This window comes from Sus scrofa, chromosome 12, assembly GCF_000003025.6.
Source record: "Sus scrofa isolate TJ Tabasco breed Duroc chromosome 12, Sscrofa11.1, whole genome shotgun sequence".
Lineage (NCBI taxonomy): Eukaryota > Metazoa > Chordata > Mammalia > Artiodactyla > Suidae > Sus > Sus scrofa.
Window position 1 is genome coordinate 12912691 of NC_010454.4, and position 23666 is coordinate 12936356.

The 23666-nt window shown below is 45.1% G+C and overlaps 1 protein-coding gene and 1 long non-coding RNA gene across 2 annotated transcripts in view; both read left to right on the forward strand.

Annotated features, from left to right (window-relative positions):
- The window catches only part of PRKCA (protein kinase C alpha), a 386361-nt gene that overhangs the window by 30404 nt on the left and 332291 nt on the right, over positions 1-23666 (forward strand).
- LOC110255985 lies at positions 691-13788 on the forward strand. The gene is made up of 2 exons (XR_002337060.1): positions 691-5770; positions 6779-13788. It is a non-coding gene; the product is annotated as an uncharacterized LOC110255985 (long non-coding RNA).

Genomic DNA, 23666 nt, shown 5'->3' on the forward strand with positions numbered 1-23666 from the left:
AATTGCCATTTATTAAGAAAAGTCTCAAACAGGAAGGCAGCTTGTAAAAATGCTGAAAGATTTCTAATGAATTACTTTCTTGACTCTTGAGTAGGGAATTCAGGATTTTGGATTATCTTGTAGGTGGCTTAATAAGTTGTAAGCTGTTTTCAGTTGTGCAGTTATAAGTTCCATTCAACAGATATCTTCTGGACCACCTGTCATACACAGAAGCCTATGGGTATAGCCCTGGCCCTGCTTTTAAGGGAGTGCTGAAATCCATCTAGTTAAAAGCCGAATCGGAACAAATTCAGAGATGAAGATATGGGGAAGGGAAGGTGAGGTGAGCATCTGAACCTATTAGCATATAGGTGGAACTAGTGCCGAACAAGGTGGAATGTAAAAGTTAAAACGCAAATCTGGATAGTATAAAACTAACGTAACAAAATGAAAATCTAGAGGCACAGATAAAAATGTCAGAAAGTATTAGCATGCTGGTATCCACATCCTTCAAAGTCAACCAGTTTTACCTAAAACTGAAGCACACCTTTGTTGTCTTTTTGCTGTTTCTTGGGCCGCTCCTGCTGCATATGGAGGGTCCCAGGGTAGTGCTGGCCTACGCCAGAGCCACAGCAACGCCAGATCCAAGCCACGTGTGCGACCTGCACTGCAACTCTCGGCAATGCCGGATCCTCAACCCACTGAGCAAGGGCGGGGACCGAACCCGCAACCTCATGGTTCCTAGTCGTATTTGTTAACCACTGTGCCACGACAGGAACTCCGCACATCCTTTTTTTAAAAATGTTTCGCCAGCTTAAATTTTGTTTTGCTATTGGCAAGAAAATTCAAACTAAGAATGAATTAGCATGTTGAATATCATTTTCATACTTACTTTTAATCATCTGTCCATCTATCCATCCATGTGCACAGATACCTAGAATCTTCTTTGCCTAGTGTTATGTCTCTATTGGTGTTTGACTTGATTTTTTTGCATTTTTTCCTTCTTTGCATTGCATACATTCTTGAAAATATTTTACTTTAAAAATGCCAGAATGTTAAAAGTACTTAGTTTTGGGTGTTAGGGCTATGAGGTTTTTTGTTTTTTTTTTTGGTACTTCTAATTTCCAGTAATTGGGGTGAGTAGAGAGAGGTAATAACATCTCCCCTACTGAACCTTGCCTGTATGTTATACATGCGGACTTGAGCTTCCTAGGCAACTAACTAGACCCTGGGACTGTTGGTACCGTTGCTACTCCATCTGTCTCTCCCTGCCATGATTTACATTCTTCCATATCATTTTCTTCCCTTTACTCAATCGGGGCCACACAGCGCTTTGTAATCCATCAGAGTAGGGTTGTAGCTTTCGTTCAATGAAAAAGTCCCCCTTCCCCTTTTTGTTTTCATGGAAAGCTGTTGATGAGAGATGTGTGGGGTGAAGAAGATGGGGTTATGATCGGTTTTAGAAGTTCATGTAGCTGGCTGCTGTGCAGAGACCAGTTTGGAGGGAGGCCAGAGAGAATGTGGGTAGATCAGTTAGCCATCCTGCCAAAAGATAATGGTGATTTACATAAAGGAAGTGTCTGTAGAGGTGGAAATAAGAGGCCATGCTTGAAAAACAGGGTAGGATTTAGTGGAAGATAAGGTCTGGGGAGGGAGTATTGGGGTCATTCCTAAGTTCTGAGCTTGCGCAATAGGATGGCGCTGGGGTCATTGCCTGAGATAAGATAGGATGGAAGAGGAGCTCGATTTTACTTCTGATTCATGAGGCTGGAATAGGTGACCTTGGGCTGGGTTTCAAAATCAATAGCCTCACAATGTGTAACATTGTATGATTTCGGCTGGGGCCCTTGAGTGCACTCTGGGGGGCCTGTCCCTCTAACTTGTAAGCATTTTCTGGAGAGAGGTTCCTTCTGTATACATGCTCGGGTCCGGGGAGAGCCATGACTCAAAGGTTAAGAAACACTAGGTTTTATCACAATGACCGTTCAATAAATACTTGCCATGGACCCGTGAAGCCCAAGAACAATATCAGTGTGTGGGAATTTCCGGTTCAGCTTTGTAGCAGAGAGTTTGAACTGCTCTGAAGAGCCTTTTCTCAGACCTCTTCCCTGGTTGACGGAGACCAGTCATCTACCTCTTAATTCCTTCGCCAGTTGTTATGCGCTGTTTACAAAAATGTAGCCTGGTGCTTAAGCTTTTGTACAGTACACCCAGGAGTTGTTAGCATATTCCTGTGCTAGGTAACGTAGAACTACCCCTCTGAGATTGGTATTGGCATATTCCCACTTTACAGATGGGAACACTGAGGTTTAGAAGGTGTAAGTTAATAGTAAGTGGCGGAACTGTGATTTGAATTGTCTGTATTTGACTCAGTTGCATTGCTTTCCACTGTACTGACAAGTTCCTGTTGGTTGACAGAAAAGAAGTGACACCTGTTTTTCTTAGTGCTTTGTACTTAATCTTTACTGAATCAATACACTGCACGCTGGTCAGGTCTCTTGAGTCCTTTCTCTTGCACGTGCAGCTTTCAAGGTTACCCTTGGATTTTTCTCATTTATTTCCTGTCTCTGCTGTACACTAAATGCCCCCTTTTATCCTCTACTGCTGGCTTTTGTTAGGAACTCTTATCCCTCATTGTGCTTTGGAAACGGCAGAAGCCTCAGATTCCATTATTCTGCCCAAGTTGGATTTGAGATGTGTGTGGCCATCTTCTCCTCCCACAGCAGTTTGCTAGCGTCTGGAGTGGTGCTTGCTGTTGGTGTGTTTTAGGTAGTGACTGAATTAAAAACCTTGTTAGGATGTTGAATTTTCAGAGCGGTCATTGATGTTCAGCCTGTGTGACTAATGGACAGTTATCTTTGTTTCCTCTGGCATCTTAATGAGTTCCTGAGTCGTGTTTATGTATGCCATCACTTGCCTGATTAGTTTTGCAAGGAAACCCTTGAAATTTTGGATCATCCTACCAATAGGGGAGCCTCCACTTTCAGCACAGCTGGGGAGTTTTTTGGCTCCCTCTTCTCATCTAGAAGCTGGCTTTCCCCAGAGCTCCTGGGCAGGGGACCACTCTCCTGTGGGGGAGAGGAGAAAGTGTCAGAGGGGTGTCTGTGTCATAGTCCCTCTGATAATCGACAGTTCTCTTCATCTTACGAAATTTCATTATCCTGAAATTGTGCACAGGAAAAATGGTTACAACAATAGCCTTCAGCTTTAAGGTGAAGAAATCTCCACTCCAAAGAAATCTGGAAATGAACAGAAATTAAACACTTGAAAAAGAATCAGGAGTTCCCTTGTGGCTTAGTGGGTTCAGGATCCAGCCATGTCATTGTTGCAGTGGCTCAGGTTCAGTCTGGGAATTTGCATGCAGTGGGCACGGTCAGAAAAATGACAGGCTGTAAGACACTAGAGCAAAGTGTGTATTTGAAAAGTCAAGCTTTCGTGGAATACCACTTATGTCTTAGACCAGAAACCCATTTTTATTTGAAAATAAGAGTTGACATTTTGAATTTAATATAAATTATATTAAGGTCATAGGTCTTAAACTTTGAAGTCTCAGGACTCCTTTCTACTCGAATTACTGGAGACTCCAAATGGTCTTTGCTCATGTGGATTTTATCTACCAGTATTTATTAGAAATGAAAAATGAAGTTGGAAATTTATAACAAAGGAACAATGATAAAGCCTTTACATGTGAGCATAAACTCCATACTTTTATGATAAAGGATTATATTCAAAACAAAAAAATGCATATGGGAAATCTCTCAATGTCTGTCTTACTGAAACGCATTTACGCTCTTGGCTGCTTTTGCTTTCTGTGACATGTTGCTTTGGAAGTATGTGTCACATACGTGTAATTACGAAAAGAGTATTAGCTGTAGCACGTAAGTGGATGTACTCTTCAATATTGATAGCTGGCAAGTGAGTTTCACAAAAATTAGTTGCGGTATAGAATATGAAGCCATATCTGTGTCCATTGGTCTCAGGTGTCGAATGGCTCTTTTAAATGCTCGTGACCTCAGCCTTTTGGTTTGGGAAACATTAGTTCATTTAGTCCTGCAGGCCTTCTGGGTGTTGACACCTTTCGTTATAAAACATCAAAAAATGAGTTAACATCACCATCAATCTCACCAAAAACCCTCTAGGTATCAGGAAGCTGTCAAGCTCATGGCAAGTGCAAGTTTTTGAAAATCTTATTTTTCCTTTGAAAGCTTGATTCTGATCATAGGCAATAAATACTGTCAGTTATTTGTCCATCAAATGACTGGCTCACTTCGTTTCCAAGAGCGTATTTGCCAAATATCCAAGTCTGGATAACCAGTTTGTTGGTTCTTTCAAGTGGATGTGATCCGTGGGAAGAGTGGACATGCCAACCGTCATGTGCAGAAGAAATCTGAGGTGCTTTACGCATCCCATGGGATATTAACATAAAACTAACATTGAATGGTTTCTCAAGACATTCTGAGATATGAAGCTGGCGTTAAAAAAAATTGGTAGTTCATGGTGGGATGGTAAATGCCTACCAGTGCAGTATGGCTCTGGTGCCTTGATTGATGCGAAGGCACCAGCTGTCTTATTGCCACCACTGCTTGCACACCATCGGGCGCAAGTGTCAAGGAGGCAGATGATGACTATCGGGAAGATAGTTTGGCTGTGTGGCCCCTTGGAGATTGGTGGCTCATGTTTGGAAGCAGACTTTTGAAGAGTTGGGAGATAGTTTCCATTTAGTAGGAATTTTAATGTGGTACCAATTGTCCAAAACAACGTGTAACTCCAGATTCATATTCATCTTAGACATGCATTCAAGACATACCAGCCTCACTACCTTGTTTTGTTTCTACTGTGCTGCCATTGGTTTGTACACTCCCTGCCTCGAACAGCAGACAGCTGACATCTCTTCTGGAGGGGGGTGGGCTGTCCGAAGTTCAGATACTCCAAGGAGCGAATCATCTTCCTGTGGATAATGGAGTGGTAAAATGACTCTCCACCTTAGTGGCTTAGCTGAAAAGCCAGACTACACAATTAAAAATTACAGGTCTTGAAAATACTTGGTGCCAACCTTTATGTAGCATTTAACTGAGAATGTATCTGGGGTTGGGTTGAGAATTTTCATGAAGCCATTGCCCTTTGCGACACTGAGAACCTCAGTCATTTCTTAGTGTCCAGAGTGCCCCAGACACTGCCAGAATGTGAAGAGCTGAGGTTGCTTCTCTAAGGAGCATCCTGTCAAGTGGAGAACCGTTTGCCTTCTTGTGTATAACTAGAGTCCCTTTTAACTCGAGTGGACAGTCATCGAATAATAATCTCATACCTTGGGCAGCAGGTATTTGTGCTTTCATTTAAACTTTGACAATAGTGTTTCTTGCTCAAACTTTATTAAAAAAAAAAGTTGGACTTCTGGTCATGGCTCAGAGGAAACGAATCTGACTAGCATCCATGAGGACCCAGGTTCCATCCCTGGCATCGCTTAGTGGGTTAAAGATCCAGTGTTGCTGTGAGCTGTGGTGTAGGTTGCAGATGTGGTTCAGATCTGGCATTGGTGTAGGATTTTGAACCCTTAGCCTGGAAACCTCCATGTGCCATGAGTGCAGCCCTAAAACCACACACACGTACACGTGTTAATTCTTGCAAATGATGGATTTCCACTAGTCTCCCCCCCGAGGCTGAGGATGCCTCTGCATCTGGCAGGCCATGTGCCCCTTAGGAAAGGAGTGGAAAACCTGTAGCTTACATGAAAAATCCTGCCACACACGCCTGTCTTCTCCCTGTCTTCGTTCGAGGCCAGACAGGTTTGCAAGTAAGTTGTCACATCCTCTGTCCCTTTTCTCCTGGCCCGGTGGATGGAGGAAATGCATCATTCTCTGCTGATGGCTTGGCTGTGAGGGGTCTGCTGGATCTTGGCAGGCTGGAGAGGGTTTTCTGGGGCCCCTTGGTCCTCCAGCTCCTGGGTTTTGGGGCCTTGTCCAGGCCGCTGACCTGGCACCAGCACTAACCTTGCTCCCCCAGCAGGAGAACATTTGGCCTGGCTCCCAAAAACCGCTGGTGCCGCCTCACTTGCAGCTCTGATTGGGTGTTAGGTGTCTCTTGGGTTGCCTCCAGCGTTTCTTATTTTTAGGGCCTTCGTCAACGTCTTCTGTGTGTGAAACATGAAAAGTGAGCCACAGCCACTGGAATTGGACACTTAGGGTTTTTAGGCCACTCTTGTCACATGGCCCTATGAGGTTCTTCAGTTACAGAGGTTAAAAAAAAAAAATGCACGCTAGGAGCTGGTGGGTGGGTGTCGGGGGCAGGGGGGGAGGACAAGCGCCTCCTGGGCAGTGAAAAAGGATATTGTAACTAAAGCTTGGGTGATGGCCTTTCAGGTGCCGGCAGGCGTCTGCTTACAGCTCAGCCAGGTCACAGATGGGGGACACTCAGTGGTAACTTTCTCAATTGGGAACTGGCTTTTCAGAGGTTGACATGGTCCTGAGGAAAAGCCTGGATGCCTAGTAGGCGCTGTGCATGTCAGACCTGAGAGGATGGCGGGGGTGGGGGGTGGGAGGTGTCCAGCCCAGGGCGCCCCAGACATGAGGCTGGGCTCCTTCTCAGGTGAGTGTCAGTGGCCCTTTAGACAGAAGAGGGTCATTACAGGGGAGATGGTTTCTTAAATGAAGACAATGAAGACAGCTGAAGATGTTTAAAACTTTTTTTGCCCCTGGGGGGGTGGCGAGCATCGGTGTTGGCGCTGGATAGTCATGACAGGTGAAGGAGCATCCTTAAGTCCTGAGGTCTGTGTGTCCCACATCCTCCCTCCGTCTCTCCCCAGGACGCGGAGCTGACAGCTCTTGCTGTGCTGTCCTGCAGTGTACCCTGCTTCTCTTCTTACCTCATCGTCTGCTTCGGGACGTCGAAATTGTGGATCAGTTTTCTCTTACTAAAGTATTAAATGTTTGATGGAAGGAACTCTGGGCAGCATGTGTCCTAATGGCCCCTGTACTCGGCACCACGTGGTACCCAGCCTGGTACATAGCGGGGTTAGTCACTGCATTGCCTGTAGAGTGTGTGGGTGCTTCAGTGAGTACAGCCGAACTGACTGGCCGGCAAACCTGGAGCATCAGCACAGTCCTGACGTCCCCCGTCAGGCTGTGGACGCGCATCAGCCAGCGGGCAGCGGCGGTGAGGCCTAGAGGCTGGACGGTACCTGGCCCCCGCAGAGTTGAGGTGCAGCCTGCTTCCGAGCCCTGAATGAGCTTTCTCACCATTGTATCTGTTCCTTTGGGATGTGCTTTCAGCCTGTGAGACTTTCCGAATCTGAAGATGATGAAAGTAAAGCCTTGCATCCCCAAGGCTTTTAGATTTTACAGCCCATCCCTTAGGGCTGGGGAAGTGACTCCACTGATGCTTCAGCTTCCTCCTGTGTATGAAGCCGTGTTGTAGAAAGGGTTACGGGGAACTACAAAATATTTCGAAACTGGAAATAAGTGAATTCTTGTCCATGCCGCTGAAGAGTCTCGTAGGCTCTCTTACTGGGGGTATACATCATTAGATGTTATATTTACTCATTGAAAAACTGTCTCATTAGTGACAATACCCACATGCCTACTCAAACTCCTGGTAGCCATAAAAGCAGAATTTTTGTGTACAGATATACAGGGCCCTTCATGGGACCAAGGACGGGGAATGTGGCCAGACTTCGAGGGGCTTGGAACCAGGGTAGGGCTCACGTCCACTCCCCTCCCTCCTTGAATTGGCTTTATTCTTCTCTATGGTATCATTTGGGCTTTCTGCACTTGCCTGCTTTCAGGTTCTAAAACCACCCCGTCAGGTTCTGAGTGTGCCAGTCCCAAGTTCAAATGAGAGTCAATGAGACAGGAGTCTCAGCTCAAATTCCCAGCAGAGAGGATATGGTCGGCCTGCCTGGTCAGCTGCCCACTCTGATGCAGCAAATTCCACCTAGAGGGAAGGAGTCTGGGGAGCGAATAACTTAAAGGGATGAAGTAAGAGGCCAGCATCCGAGAGCCATCTCGGGACTCTGGAAATAGTCTGCCAAGGCTGCCGAGCTCAGCAAGTTGGGTCTGATCCTGCTGGAATTCCTTGTCTCCTACTGACTTTCCATAGTTGCCTTAGAAGACACCTGTCACCCCGCCCCGGTCTTTGTGAGGCCCTGAGGACCCATCCTTGTCTGAGATGGAATTTTCATAGCAGGGCAGCCCAGTCTTGTCTGTCTCTACCATGCTGGTGGTGAAATAGTAATTTTGTCAAAGTAGAATTCGCATGGACAGCTCTGGAGCATGTCAGGAAAAAAACCATCTTAAATTTGGTCTCTTTGAGTTGGGCTGTTGTTGGGGGTTTGGGGAGGAGGGGAGCGGTAGAGATGAGCAACCCTCTTGTACCCTCTGTTTTCTTAGAGAAAGTTGTATCCGTCCACTTGATGTTTCAGAAATATCTTCGATAGGACCCTTCAGCAATGCATTTTTAACATCAGGTTAGGCATTTGTTAAAGATGATTGTTCGTTGTCAACCAACTTTACCTGGCAGCTCTGAACACAGTTGCGTTTTCATGCTGGATGCTCACGAGATCTGTTTACAGCTGGGTACCTACGAGTGCATCGAGCTAATAAAGTCCCCTGGTTAAAGGGTGTGTCCTAGATCTAACATTTGAAATCCTTGCCGTTAAGTATGATATGAGCAGATCTTCACGTTGTGGTGAAGCTTAACCATTTTTGATGGTTCATCTTTGATCATAATCTCTAATTTTTATAATTGCTCTCGGGAACCTCTCCGGGATGTCCTGAGTTTTTGACTGGTGTCCCTCCCCTTACACAGCAGATAAAGTCGGGTCATTGGGTTCAGGAAGGGAGTTTGCTTCCCCCTTCTGACTTTAATGAAATCACCAAGGAATTCTCCAATAGAAAATGTGGAAAATACTTGGAAATGAATTACAATGATAGGTTCCTGTGGCTTGCTCTGAGCTTTTGTGGCCCTGGCTGACTTTTTCTAGACTCTCAAAACAAGTGTCTAGATAGCACTTCAGGCCCTTTCATCCTTTTCATCTTCAGTTGCTAAGACCTGTTCTATCAGTGAGACTTGTCTTTTTCATTGTTCGTAGTTAGGATGTCACATTGAAATAGGTGGCTTACTACTTGGCTGGTATTACTCTTGAACATGTCCTATAGTCCACCTTGCAAGTTCTTTTTTGGGCTTCAGGTTCCTAAACATTCATGTTGTCCATTTTGTGGAGAACGCCCTTGGCCGTGGCTGCAGATGTGAACATGGACTCTTTCTAGACAATGTTCGTTAATGCCCATCTCTACTCTGCAGAGGTGTTTTCACAGAATGAAAGAGTGGCCCACGGTGCTCTCTAGGGTAACTTCTATCGCAACACGTCAGGCTTCAGTTGCAGAGACTCAGTTTTGTTGTCGAGGGTTCTTAAAAGGTAGGATAAAGTTACATTAACTGCTCCCTGCATGCAGCCTCTGGGTCCTGCATTGCTGTATATATGTAATGCTTAAAATGGTGGTTGCTTCCTAAGTATTGCTGAATTAAAGAAATAGCTGCATGGGGACCCTTCTGAAACTCCTGTAAGGTTGTATTTTGAGCCAGCCGAAGTCTGACTGGTCACTTGGAGTCTTTTTTGAATAAGGATTAAAACCCCTCTTAGGTTAGTTGCAAATACAAACTCGGGTTTCTTACTCTGCAGGATGTGTAGTCACAGGAGACTGGGCTGTGTCTTCCCTGCTCCTCTGCCCTAGGACTGCCTACTTGATTAATTCAGTTTAAGCTCTTCCCTCTAGGCTACTAATCCTATTTTTCCAGCAGAGAAGCAGCGGGAGGGAATAGTAATATGTCTCATGGCTATTAAAAGATGATACTGCCTTGCACAAAGTACTTATTCTCTGAAAAAGGATGATTAAGCAGAAATTTGATTCTCATCTATGCTTTTGCTTTTGTCATATTCCTTTATCTTCTAGTGTAGTCGGGGGAGAAGCATCATTTTTATCGTCATTGCTGATAATTTTCAGCATCATAACAGGATGCTTGTTGAGACGTGCTTACATTTTACCAAACCATTATGAACCCTAGTTGCCAGAGGGGGAGAAGACAGTGAAAATTGAAATGATCTTTGGCATGTGGTGTTTTCTGAAATACTAATTTGAAATAAGAAGCATGTTTTATGGTCTCTGCCAACAATATCCTCCAAATTCCTATAGGTCAGCTTTTCTCACTGAATACTTTTGTCCTTCAGTTTATATATACACGCGGAGAAGGCGTCTTTAAAACTGAGACCATTCTAATTCATAAGCCGGCAGCTAACCCAGACCCTTTAAAACCCCTGTTGAATGTGTTAATGAAAACCAAGGGAAGTGCTATAGTACGGGAGGGGATGAGACTCCTCTTTGCCCTGTAGATTGAACCAGTAAATTTCTAGGACATTTCGAGTTAAGTATTGCAACTGCTTGTCCACAGGTGATGGAGTGGAGTTCTGATGTACTTCTGCTTTTGCTGCGGGGTCTTGAATTCTAAATTTCAGCCTGATGGGCGCATAGATGTTAGATCGTGCTCTGAGCTTTTTTTCTGTGGCTGGAATATTTCGCCATCACCATCATCATGGCCATCTTCATCATCTTGCGTCACTGGATCCTCTGATCCAGCTTCGGAGAATCCTTCTGTAAGAAGGAATCTTAAATATGGAAGATGTTGGTATAGCAGACTTGCCATTGTGGATTCACTTAACATAGCAAGAAATCCAAAGCATCCTTTATGTCCAGTTTTAAGGTAGATTTGGTGATGACCACTTGCTATACATTCACATAGACGACATTTTCATTCAAACTGCTGTTCTTTCAAATATGAAAACAGACCCTGCCACTTACAAGAAATTATATTTTACAATATGACGAGTGGTTTAATAAACCCTGCAGGTAAAAACCTGAATGGTGATGGTGACAGAGGACAGTAAACTTTTCATCGTTTTCTGATTTTTTGCATTTTCAGTTTTTTAAAGGGAACCACATTTGTATAATGGAACATTGAAACATCATGTAGGTATTTTAAAGTGAACAAGACATAGCTAGAAATGACCCTTTGGTAAAAAGTGTAACTTGTAAAATGAGTCTTGTTGGGTGTAGAAGTGTCTTTGGTATGTTTTGGGGCCGGGCTGCTGGGAGGTAAACAGGTTCCAGTCAGCAGCTCTCAGTTGAGTCATAGCTCCTGAATGCTGGCTCTAAGTCCAGGATAAAGGAATTGGAAAGAGAGGGAAGGTGTTTGAACAGGTCAGTGGGCACCAAAGGCACCAGTGATCTCACTCATGCCGTATCTTGGACCAACTGTCTTGCATTTAGCTTTGTTCTTATTACCATTATACTTTCTAGTGCTATGAACTTTGGATGCAATGTCAGTTTTGAATTAAGATCTGTCCTGAGTTGGAGAAGCAGAGGCGAAAACAAAATGCCAATCAATGATGCATTCTAAATCTAAGTTGTTATTATCTTAAGAAATGTGTGTTCTTAATTTTACTTGATGAAGGTGGACCGGCTACAGGGTTTTTTCAAAGTAGAATAAGGCTGAATACGGGCCCGGCTGGTTTTCTTGTCTATACGATGGAAACGATATGACCGTTCTCAGAGGATTTTGTGCTTATGAAATGAGAGAATGATTATGCAGGCTCTTGATACAGTGAGTTCATGATATCTACTTGGTAGATGATTATCACAAACTAATGAATTAAATGGTATTTCTTAATGCTGTGCCTTGGAATAGTCTGTCATACTAGCTTAGAAGAGAAAACCGGTCTACTTTGTAAATGGTTCCTTAGCTGTGCACATGAATGGGAGCAGGATTATAGGTAAGCTCTTTGGTGAGAGATTTTTTCTGGTGAACTTGTAAGCAAAGAAAAGGGTAACATAAACAAGAGTGTAATGGTATTAATTTGAATTAATATGACAGTTACCTAGTTATCTTCTTTTGCTCTTCATTTAATATTTTACCATTTTATAACTTGATCTCTGGGGCATTTTGAACAGAAGAAATTTGGCAGAGTATACTTGTTTCAGTGGAGTTCCTAAAAACAATTTTTGAGGACTGAATTTTTGGTCTTTTTGCTATTTCTTGGGCTGCTCCCGCAGCACATTGGAGGTTCCCAGGCTAGGGGTCGAATCAGAGCTGTAGCCACTGGCCTACGCCAGAGCCACAGCAATGCAGTATCCGAGCTGCATCTGCGACCTCTACGCCACAGCTTTAACCCACTGAGCAAGGCCAGGGATGGAACCCCCAACCTCATGGTTCCTAGTCGGATTTGTTAACTACTGCGCCACGACGAGGACTCCTGAGGACTGGATTTAAATATTCCCAGAAAGGTGGAGCGAGTCCACCTGTAATGGGATAATCTATGTCATCCTGTGTGCCAGGTGGATGTCACGGATGCTTTGTCAGTGGCTGCAAAAATGTGTAAGCTTCTTGAGATCAGAATTGTTCACCTCTGTTCTTCTAGTCCTGAGAATATTCTTAGCACGTAGTAATGAATAGATGGTACATGACTACCCAGTTCCTTAAAGCTTCAACTCTAACCCGATGAAAGAAACACAACTGTTCTGCTCTTTTTATAGTGTGAAATATTTAATAATTTCTGGGAAAGCAGTCTTCACTCCTCAGCATTCAAAACATGTACCAGCACCTTCTTGGTCTTCTAAAACTTTTTCCCCTCTCCCAGCGATGGCACATTTGCTCTGCTCAAATTCGAAGTCTCATCATGGACCAACTCATCCAGCGAATCTCGTCCAAGGGGCCCCGCACACACAAGAAAAGCTTCATGTTTTCATACTAACAGTTGTGTTCTTATGCTTGATTTCCATAGTTGCCTATATTATGTCAGTCTAAGGAGCTGGAAAGAAATTTTAACAGGGTATTGGGGTTGAGAGTGCCTTAAAAATCGTGGTAGGGAGACGTTTTGCCTTGAATGATGAAATGAACCCCACATTTGCAGTGTTAATGATTTTCAATGGCGTGTCCTCGTATGATGGCTCTTTTTTGGCTTTTTAGGGCCACATGTGCAGCATATGGAAGTTCCCAGGCTAGGGGCTGAATCAGCTCCAGCTGCCGACCTACATCACAGCTACAGCAACTCAGGATCCGAGCCGTGTCTGTGACACCATAGCTCCGCAACACCGGATCAAACCTGCATTCTCATGGATACTAGCTGGATTTGTTTCCATTGCATCGCAGTGGAAACGCTCTGGTTGATTGCCTTTCTGGCTCAGCTGAGCTCAGCTTAAAACTAAAAGTTGTTTGGCAAATTTTGAAGAAAGTTTTATTCTAAATTTCCATTCTCAAAATGCACCGGGAAGATCGATGTAAACGAAAGAGAATGTGAATGTAGATGTTGGGACACTTAGATGGTCCTCGATAAAGAGAACGCCTCCCCAGGTTAAGTGGCACCAACGTTCATCACCAACAGCCCAGGGACGTGCCTCACTTTAATTCAGGTTTCTAATACATATATCACATACATGTTACATAATGTTAGGTTTCTGTCTAATACATATATCACATACATGTTATATGATGTTAGGTTTCTCTCTAATACGTATATCACATGTTATATGTTAGGTTTCTGTCTAATACATATATCACATACATGTTATATAATGTTAGATAACATAAAATCATAGTCTTATATTCAGAACTGGGTTTTCATGAACAGAAAACTGGATTCCCGGCCTCCTCTTGGAGTATATAGTGCTCCATGTAATTACATAGACCTCTCAGTATCTGTAAAACTAACAAGATTAAGGCCTCATCTCTTTATAGAAGACACCCTGACTAGCCATGTGGGTCCCATATTCTGGGGAGCTTCCATTCTTGGGCTCATTGTCACCTAAAAAGTACAACTTGGTTTTATGCAGCAGAACACTGATTGTGTGTGAGTGCGTAGATTATGTAAAGGGGAGGTTGATGGGTGCTGACTTGGTAAATTGTGTCCCAAATAATAACTCATTCTAGGCCAACACTGAAAATATTCCAGATTTTTTAGGCTTCTCTCAGGGAGTTGGGAACAGAAAAGGATTATAGAAATATTTATAGTAGGCATAAACTTGCACATAAAGTCCTTTGAGTTTAAACAAGCATGTTGCAATTATTCTTTTAGAGAAACTGGAATAAGTAATTATTCCTTGTAGCCTCTGACTGTTTAACGCCTACTTAAGCAGGCTCATTGTCTAAAAGTCTGATTTTTACTGTTTTCACCCCTTAAATGTGATGTTGCCTAGACCGCAGTTGTAGCGGTGATGGCCGGGGTGTCTCTGGAGACAGTTAGATTGTGAGGACCGTTCATATTCACGTGTAGAACTAGAAATGTCTCATTCCCACTGTAGCAGCAGCTGGAGTAACACACAAGCCCGTCTTCAGAATAACTTGTCCTCCGTGTTGCTGAGCTTGGTAAAACCAGGACCCTAAATGGGTTTTGCTTCTTTGTCATGTTTGAAGTTGGAGGGAAAAGCTTCCTTCAGCTAGTGGTTTTGTGTTTCGTATGCACTTAAGCTACACTTTCCCATCCCATCGTGGTCTTCTGCAGGCCTCATCCGATTTTAGGTCAGTGAATGTGACTTTATTCTCCTGCACGGGTGGCTCAGCGAACCCTTGGAAAACTCCTCACTTGCAGATTCCTTCAGAACTGAGACAGTCTGAGCCTCAGGTATTTTAAAAGCCGTGGTTCACATTGTGTGTATGTTCATGACTCTGCAGGGGTCTCTCTGTAAGACTTGTGTAAGAAACAAATATATCCCAACATGAGACGAGAGGGGGACTCAACACTTGAAAAGCAGTATTTATCTTCACATCTGGGTGTTCCCAGAATAGATTCTTGCCTTTACAGAGCAGTTTTCTTGAGGCCTCGTTGGGGGTATTTGGGTAGCACCTTCTGGAAGGATCCCACATTCAGCGTTAGGTTGGATTTTGTAGAATCTATTGAGTGAGACAGTGGGGGTAACAGGTTGGGGCATTACATAGCTCTGTAGGAGTGTGGAAAAGGGGTTTGGGGGGACGCTTCACCAGTCCTGCTGGCTTCTTAGAGCTTAATGCAGGAGGAGAAAAAGGAGTGGGTGTGAGTCGATGACCCAGACCCTGGACTTAAGCGCTTTATGTACATGATCTCATTTAATCCCCTTTCATCAGCGGCAACTGGATCACGGGTATATTTGACTCGAGTTGATGCTCTTACCCACCACACTTGCCTTTACTGATGTTACTCTGCCCTTAGAGTTCCTGATAACTTGCTTTCCTCTATAGGTTGGGGCTTTGTGTCTACTTCCCGATACCTAGAATAAGTCTCACGTAATCCTCAGTGTGCAGTGAATATTAAAAGGAAGACCATTCCCCTTGACAGAAAATCGATTTTTACTCAGTGTGTGTCCACTGAGAAGTGATGAATGGTTAATACTCACTGATTATCTTACACGTCCTTATTTAAGCAGATGTCTAAAACTCATGCCAAAGCCTAACATAAATGATTAATTAGGCACCGTTTAACATTATCTGAGCAATGACTTTTCTCTGTTAGGAATGGAGCATGGGCAATAATGGTGCCTTCGTGTAATTTTTGCTTATATGCAGAGAGTATAGGAAACGGGCAACTTATCTTTCCTGAGGAGTCAGAGAAATACAAGTGGAGACATTGTGTCCATTTCATGACTGGGATGCTTTGTACTTCTAAAGTTGTCTTTAAGACAGATACAATATGGTATTATTTACAGGAGGAATCTAAAATGTGGCACAGGTGAACCTAGCTGCAAAACAAACACAGGCATGGAGAGCAGACTTGTTGCCGAGGGGGATGGACGGGGGGTTTGGGGTTAGTAGATGCAAACTTAACTACATTTAGAAATGGATAAGCAATGAGGTCGTACCGTACAGCCTATGGAACTCTATCCAGTCTCTTGGGATAGAACATGATGGAAGATAAATGAGAAAAAGAATGTGTATGATTGAGTTACTTTGCTGTATAGCAGAAAATAACACAACATTCTAAGTCAACTACAATTTAAAAAAAAGTTGGCTTTGTAATTAAGATTGTGGGAGCCGTAAATTTGCCACAGAACCCTCCTCAGTGTCATCATCTTCCTAGCTATAAAAGGCACTGTTCCCATGTTTCTTGATTTATGGAATGAAAAGCAGGTATTCTAAGGTGGTCCTTCCAGATCAGGTTGACACAGGATCTTTTTGGCTCATGTTGCAGCTTTGTGCTTGAAGGAAACAATCCTTTTGAAGCTGGAAGTTGTCTAAAATCTTGAGTAACTAAAACGTAGATTGCTATGGTTAGAAAATGTACTTCAAAGCAAAACTTATTGTTTTCTGAGTAACTTTCCCAGTCAAGCTCTTTTGCATGATATAGCTTATTAAAAATAAATTGCTCTTGTCATCTCATTTCCGGGGCCTGGTACTGGAGGTTAGAAGGTGATGGGGCAGCGTTGTCTTCAGGGATAGTACCAACCATGACTTCAGAAGAGTCATTCATTGACCCATTGACTGTGTTGACAAACAGGCACTGGTGGGAGGGAGCTTGTCGGAGCTAAATTAGAGCCATGATTGTGAAGGGGCGACATGGCAGGACTAGAAGAGAAAAGGGAAGGATGATGAGTGACTCGCAGACAGGCGGCAACAGGGAGAAAATGAACTCCACGTCGCTGGCTGGTTTCCTTGGAGGGCAGAGAACACTTTCTCGTATGTGTCTCTGGGAGGTTGAAGAAGTTACCTTTGGCTCAGCAGGATGGAAGGAGCAAAGTGAAAGACATCAAGTCAGTCTTGAAAAAGCTCTTCATAGCCACGGTTTTAATTAAGTCTTTAAATTATTCAGTGGTTGGAGAAGCACATGTGGGATTTTTATTCTGTGTTGGTCTTTATAATAACAGTAATTGTCATGTCAGAGTGATCAGTTCAGGTGGCCCTCTGCTCCTCCCCAGTTTTCAGAATCGTCAGGGCAAAACTAAAATCTCTTGAAAATGTTGCTTTCAGGGTGCCACAAGTTCAAGCACATTAACGGGCCTTAATTTGCAAACAGTTTGGAAGTTTGAAGTGTTTTTTACAGGACTGTATCGAGTTCAATGTCTGCTTTCTTTAAAGGAAACCTGCAGGGTCCCAGTGTTCTCGGTGGATATTGATGTCAGGGAGCAGGAAGAGACCACTGCTCACAAGAGCCTGGGCCCTTGGCCAAGAATTCCTCGGTCTGGAACCTGGGCTCAAAGAGCTGCTGGTCACACTGGTAGATAAGACCTTAATGAAAGCTTGGAGGACAGGTGAAAAATTAGGGTCTGAAAGCCAGAGGCTGTTATGTAGGAAGACGGAGGGTATCCAGTGAAAGCTATGGCCAGACCTAAAAGAGAAATTAAGCATGAGTTTAAAATTTGAAGGCTTAGGATTTGGGGTTGGGCTGTTGTGACTCCTTTCTGAATACTTTCAGTCCTTCAGACTCTGTTAAGCTGCTGTCATTCTAAAAGAGCCTTAATGACAGAAGGGTGTCAGATGGTTTTGTGAGGTCTCTCTCGTGGTGAAATGACTTATTTGGGTTAAGTAAAAGCAGTCGTAGGGAGTCCAAGTGACTGGTTCTTGGTTTTGCAAGACTAGGTTTGGATCTGAGCTGTGGGCTTGCTAGCCTCCAGGTTTTCAGAACTCAGCTTGGTCCTGCTTGGCTCCCTTTGTTAAGTGGAGACTACGCAGTACCCAGTCATGCGGTTGATGGATTGAAATGAGATTCGAAAGTTGCTTGTGCAGAACAGGCACTTAATAGACTTCATGCTCTCCCTACATAAGCACGTAAGAGGCTCCCCCTGCCTGGCCTCAGAGTCCCTGTTTATAAATCACCCTGCAGGTACAGCTCCCTGTTCATGGGGAGTAACCTGCAATGATAGCCCCCTGACATTGCTGGCAAGTCGTCCTGGCGGGTCAGTGTTGTGAACTGAACTCCCACTGTGACATCCCAGCTATCCATCCAGGGTCAGTTCCACCAGAGCCTGTGTTGAAGGTAATGAAGCTCATTGTGGAGACTTACCTTGTGCTGACTTCTGTGACTGGATTTCCATTCTCGGAGCTGATAGGGCATTTGGGAAAAATCTAGGCTCCATTTTTGACTATACTGGCGACGTTGGGCCTGGAACTATTCCCTTGGCATATTTCATGTTTCTCATAAGGATAAAAAGGGGGCTGCTTTTATATAAGGGGGAGACACATGGGAGAGACACCCAACTTTTTAAAATACTAGGTTTGGAGTTCCCACTGTGGCGTGGTGGGTTGAGAATCCGACTGCAGGGGCTCAGGTCACTGGAGATGCAAGTTCAGTCCCTGACCTTGTGCAGTGGGTTAAAGGATCCGGCATTGCCACATCTGTGGCTCAGATGCAGTCCCTGGCCTGGGAACTTCCCTATGCCTTGGGCTCAGCCGGTTGGTTCTCTGTAAATACAAAATACTATGATTTTCTGGAGCCTCCTGGCTGGTTGAGTCTTACAGGGGGCTGGCAGAGGTCTGACTCGGCCCAGCCCAGGTCACCTGCCCCAGGAACAGTCTCTCACCCCATAGGTGTTGGTTGTCTGCTCCGTCAGTTGAGGGTGTTTGGCCAGCTTGACTCCGGGTCCTATTTTAAACACCCTGTTGATCGTGGACTGGCACCTTCTCTGTGAGAGGCTATGAAAGGGTGGCTTAAGAGGCATTAGGTCAGAGCTGTATTATCTGGAATTCAGGAAATAGCTTGTAAGTCGGTGTCTGTCGATCAGACGTTCTGCCCAAGTGGAGCCGAGGTAAACACGTTAAGTGCTAGGCTTTCATCCCGGGCTCGCTGACCCAGAGCCGCGAAGGTTTTGCCCCTCTCGGGAGCTTCCAAGACTGTCTGCAGAGGTCCGAGAGATCCTCGTATGTAGGTGGGAAGACCATGTGAAAGTGGTCATAAAACAGTGAGAGAGCTGTCAGGGGAGGGGGGGAGACAGGGCAGAACTGAAACCCGTGCAGGCGATGTCGTCTTTCTCTTGGTGGGAGCCCCCGAGCCCGACTGCAGCTAGATGCCCATCAGAGTAAAGCAGCTGATGCTGAGCTGAATGGTGAATAAGCTTAGAAATCTTACTCACGCTTTGACGATCTTCCATCCCTACCCTCTCCCTAGTCCAGTGGAAGTTTAATGGGATTGTAGAGGCATGACTATCTCCTGCAGTTGTCACCGAGGGCAGTGCAGTCCATTTTCTCCCAGGAGGGGTTGGGGTGATGGCTCACCGAGGGTCAGTGGGCTTCACCCTCCCTCTGAGTCAGCTGCATCGCTGTCCCCGCTGTCCTCAATCTCCCCCACTGGGGCCCAGCTCAGCCTCCCTGAGGACCCAGGTCGCTTGCATCACTGCTGTGGGACCTTGTCCACACTGCCAGGTGGTTTTTTCTTCGATGTCTTATCACGGGTGTGAACCCTGTCATTTATCATCTAGACCAGGACACTCCTGACAGGGAAGGGGGAGTGCCATTAATAATTAAGCTGGGAAAACAGGAGGAAACCGCCACTGTCCAGACAAACCTGGACATATGGCCACTCAGCTTGTCACTTGTCCTTGATTAAAGCTACCTTGATGGCAGGGTCCGTTCATATATCTCATTCTCCAAAGCAACACAGACGTAATCAGTTTGTGAAACAGTGAATAAAACAATTAGATAAACTTGGGACTGGGATGGGAAGTAATCAGGGCGGTTAATATTTACTGAGCCCTCCCAGGGTCAGCTGTGGGGTGGGCGCTGCTTAGAGTCTAATCATAATTCTAGGTACTGTTTTTTGTAGAGAGAATATCAATGCATAGAGAAGCTAAGTATTGGCTTGAAAGCAAATAAGCAACCAAAGCTGGGGTTCAAATCCAGAGCTGAAACACGCAGCCACTGTTACAGTTAATACGGAGAAAGGGCGAGAATAGGAGTGCAGGCTCCTTCCATGTGCCATGGGTGCTGCCCTAAAAACAAAGCATTTAGGTATTTTCCTTAGTGAATCCCAGAAATTGATCATGTGTATTAGAGAATACAAGTAGCAAATAAAAGGTATTTTCCTTTTTATTTATTTAAAAAAAATTTTTAAGGGCAGCACACATGGCATACGGAAGTTCCCAGGCTAGGGGTCACATCAGAACTATAGCTGCTGGCCTACGCCACAGCCACGCCAGATCAGAGCTGTGTCTGCAACCTACACCACAGCTCACGACACCACCAGATCCTTAACCCACTGAGCGAGGCGAGGGATTGAACCTGCAACCTCATGGTTCCTAGTCGGATTCATTTATGCTGCGCCACGATGGGAACAACAACTCTTATCTTACTGCACCATGACCTGCAGAAGTTCCCTGGGCCAGGGATGAAACCTGAGCCACAGCTGTGACAATGCTGATTCCTTAACCCCTGGGCCACCAGGGTTCTCGTGCGTTATATATACACTGTCTTTTAAAAGGCCACCAAATAATACAGTAGAACAAAGTTCCCATCTAGTGGCCCGAGTCTTTGAGACATAAGGTGATAACTGCCTGAAAAACAGATGCCTAGTGTCTGAACAAATGTTGGAGAGAAAGCAGCTGTATCCAGAGACTTCAGTTGGAAAGATTAGAATGTGGGTAGAGGCTGTAGGGCTTGGGGGAGATTATTAATTATGCATCATTTGAAGGTAGCACCTGCTGTGCTTTCCAGTGTGTTAGTCTACTGGAGACTCATTTAAAAATACATCCTCAGGAGTTCCCTATGGTGCAGCAGGTTAGGGATCTGGCATTGTTGCTGCACTGGCTTGGGTTGCTGCTGTGATACGGTTTCAGTCCCTGGCCTGGGAACTTCCACATGCCGAGGGCAAGGCCAAAAAAAAAAAAAAAAAATTGCACCCCAGCCTCTGAGATTCTGACTCAGTAGGTCTGAGTGGGCCTCGGGAATCTATTTTGTTTTTGTTTTTTGTTTTGTTTTTTTGGTCTTTTTGCCTTTTCCAGGGCTGCTTCCCATGGCATATGGAGATTCCCAGGCTAGGGGTCTAATCGGAGCTGTAGCTGCCAGCCTATGCCAGAGCCACAGCAACACAGGATCCGAGCCACGTCTGCAACCTACACCACAGCTCACAGCAACGCCGGATCCTTAACCCACTGAGCTAGGCCGGGGATCAAACCCACAACCTCATGGTTCCTAGTCGGATTCGTTAACCACTGCGCCACAGTGGGAACTCCGGGAATCTGTTTTGACGGAGGTGGTCTGTGGACCAGACCTGGAGAAAAACACTGTTCCAAGTCCACCAACAGACCTGTGTCCTGCAGTTGCAAAAAGGAGACCAACAGAAACTACCTAAAAGAAGCACATGCCGTGCACACATCAACACGGAGAGAGCCTGAGTCTGCTGATCAAGAGAATATTTTGGAACCAGATTTTTTTTTTTTTTTGGTCATGCCTGTGGTATGTGGAAGTTCCTGGCCCAGGAATGAGATTGAACTTGCTGCTACTGCAGTGACAACACTGCATCCTTAACCTCCCGTGCCACAAGGGAACTCTTGGAGCCAAATCCATAGGTGCTTGGGTGGCCCTGAGGAATCCTTTCAAACATTAAGCAGTGTAACACTTGCAGACACTTTGTTGAGAGGTGATAATCTTGGCTACGTAAAATGAAAGCATTTAGCTGAATTTTCTGACTTTTATTTTGTTAGATATATTAAGACATTCCAAAAATCATTAAATTTTGCTCTAATAAAGGCAAAGACTGTGTAACTAGGTGTATTCTTTCTCAGCAGTCATCTGGAGAGTTTAAGAAATGGGTGTGTGGAGTTCCCTAGTGGCATAGTGGGTTAAGGATCTGGCATCACTGAAGTGGCTCTGGTCACGGCTGTGGTGCAGGTGCAGTCCCTTCCACATACCTTTGGTTTGTTTTTGGCTGCGCCAAAAGAAATGGGCGGGTGAGCCAGGATGAGCTCCTTACTCTTATCTGTCATGGGGGAAATTGGCAACTGCCTAAAAAAGCAGCAAAGGGAGATGGGTTCCAGTAGATAAACATAGCTATCACCTCTGAAAAGTAGACGTCTCTTTGGTGTCCTGGGAAGATCATTGATGTATGGGGAAAGCAAAAGGCAGGTTAAGGACGATACTTGTGAACATAAAATAGAGCTAATATTTGCTGAGTACTTTGTGACAGATGCTTGAAATGTATTATCTGCTTCAATCCTTGCACTAAACCTGTACATCGGAGGTGTTATCCCTCTTTGTTGATGAAGGACGTGTGGCCCAGAGAATTTGACTTGCCAAGGTCACACAGCCTGTAGGTGGCCACCCCAGCTCTTGTGCTTTAACTGGCGTGTGTTAACTGATCGTACAGTCGCAGGTAGATGTTTTTTAAAGGCCTGCGTGGATATACATAAATGTCCATGGTTTCTATTTGAATGAGAATGTGGTGATTTTGCTTTTTCGGCTTCTTTGAATTTTCTTCCCCACCCCACCCCAACCACCAGTTTCATAACTTAATACTGAAGTAAACCGAGAAAATCCTAATGGTTTTCTAAATGTGTCAAGTTGGTCGCTGGTATTGTTTTTGCCATTCAGGGCTTTGCGTGTGGACCATCACAGACATGTGAAGAAACCCATTAGCCACTGCAGGGAAGGTGCCATCGAAATCTTTGCTCCTGTTGTCAGGCTCGCTTTCCATCCTGGGTTAGGGTGGATGACCTCTTGATAGGTAACATCAGGTACGAGGCTTGAATGTAGGTGAGAAGCCAGGTTAAAACCTCAGGTTTTTGGCATCTAGTGGGTTAACCCCAGGCTTGAAGCAGCCCTCGGTTCAAGGAGTCCAGTGTGTCATTGGCTAGCTGCGTCACCCCCAGAGCTGGGGTGTGGGGGCCAGGTTCGCCCAGTCTTTCCTCTGCCTCCCCATCCCCCACTGGGAGAGTGTGTGTGTGTGTGTGTGTGCGTGCGCGTCCCCTTGGTTGTCATGGGGACGGCACTCTGCTAGCTGGTGCACCTCACCCTTCACCTCCAGCCCTCACTGCTGGACCCAGCTTCCTCACCCTGCAAGTCTTCCTGGTCACCCATTTGGGGCCGGGGCCCAGCGTGCCGTGTGTGGCTTGAACATCTCCTTCCGGAGGATGACGGAAGGTCTGCTCCTTTCCTGGGTTTGTTGCTGTCGGAGTCGAACAGATGTCATCTCGGTTTCCTCTGCTGTTCACACGGCCTCTTGCTTGTTACCATAGTACCAGTCCGGCCTAGAGGATGCTCCACTATCTAATTTCCTCCATCCTTCAGTCTCCTCTGCACCTCAGCCTCCTGAATTAATCCAGACAGACAAGTCTGGGTTGGTATTATTAAAGAGCTAGATTCCATGTGTGGGATTCCTGTGACAGCATGACAGCTGCCATTTGGCTCAGTGTCTCAGTGCCCAGCACCTATGAGGTTTATTCTTTTTGGGGTGAATCTTCGTGCCTCTGTGTGGTGGCCTCCAGGTGGGTAATAACTTCATGGGGGGCGTTGACCATTGAATGGAGGAGTTTATCACCTTACCTGTGTGCTCTGCAGAGCATTTCTGGGCAGCAGAATGCAGGGGAAGAGATTGAGCAGAGTTGGCATGCCTTCTAGTTGAAGGTGAAAATAAGCATTTGAGAAAGTTCCTAGGTCTGGTTAATGAATATTTATTACTTGTCACCTGGAAACACCTGAGTCTCAAAAGACTTGAAGGGCACTGGCTCTAGATGGCAGGCAGCACTTCCATT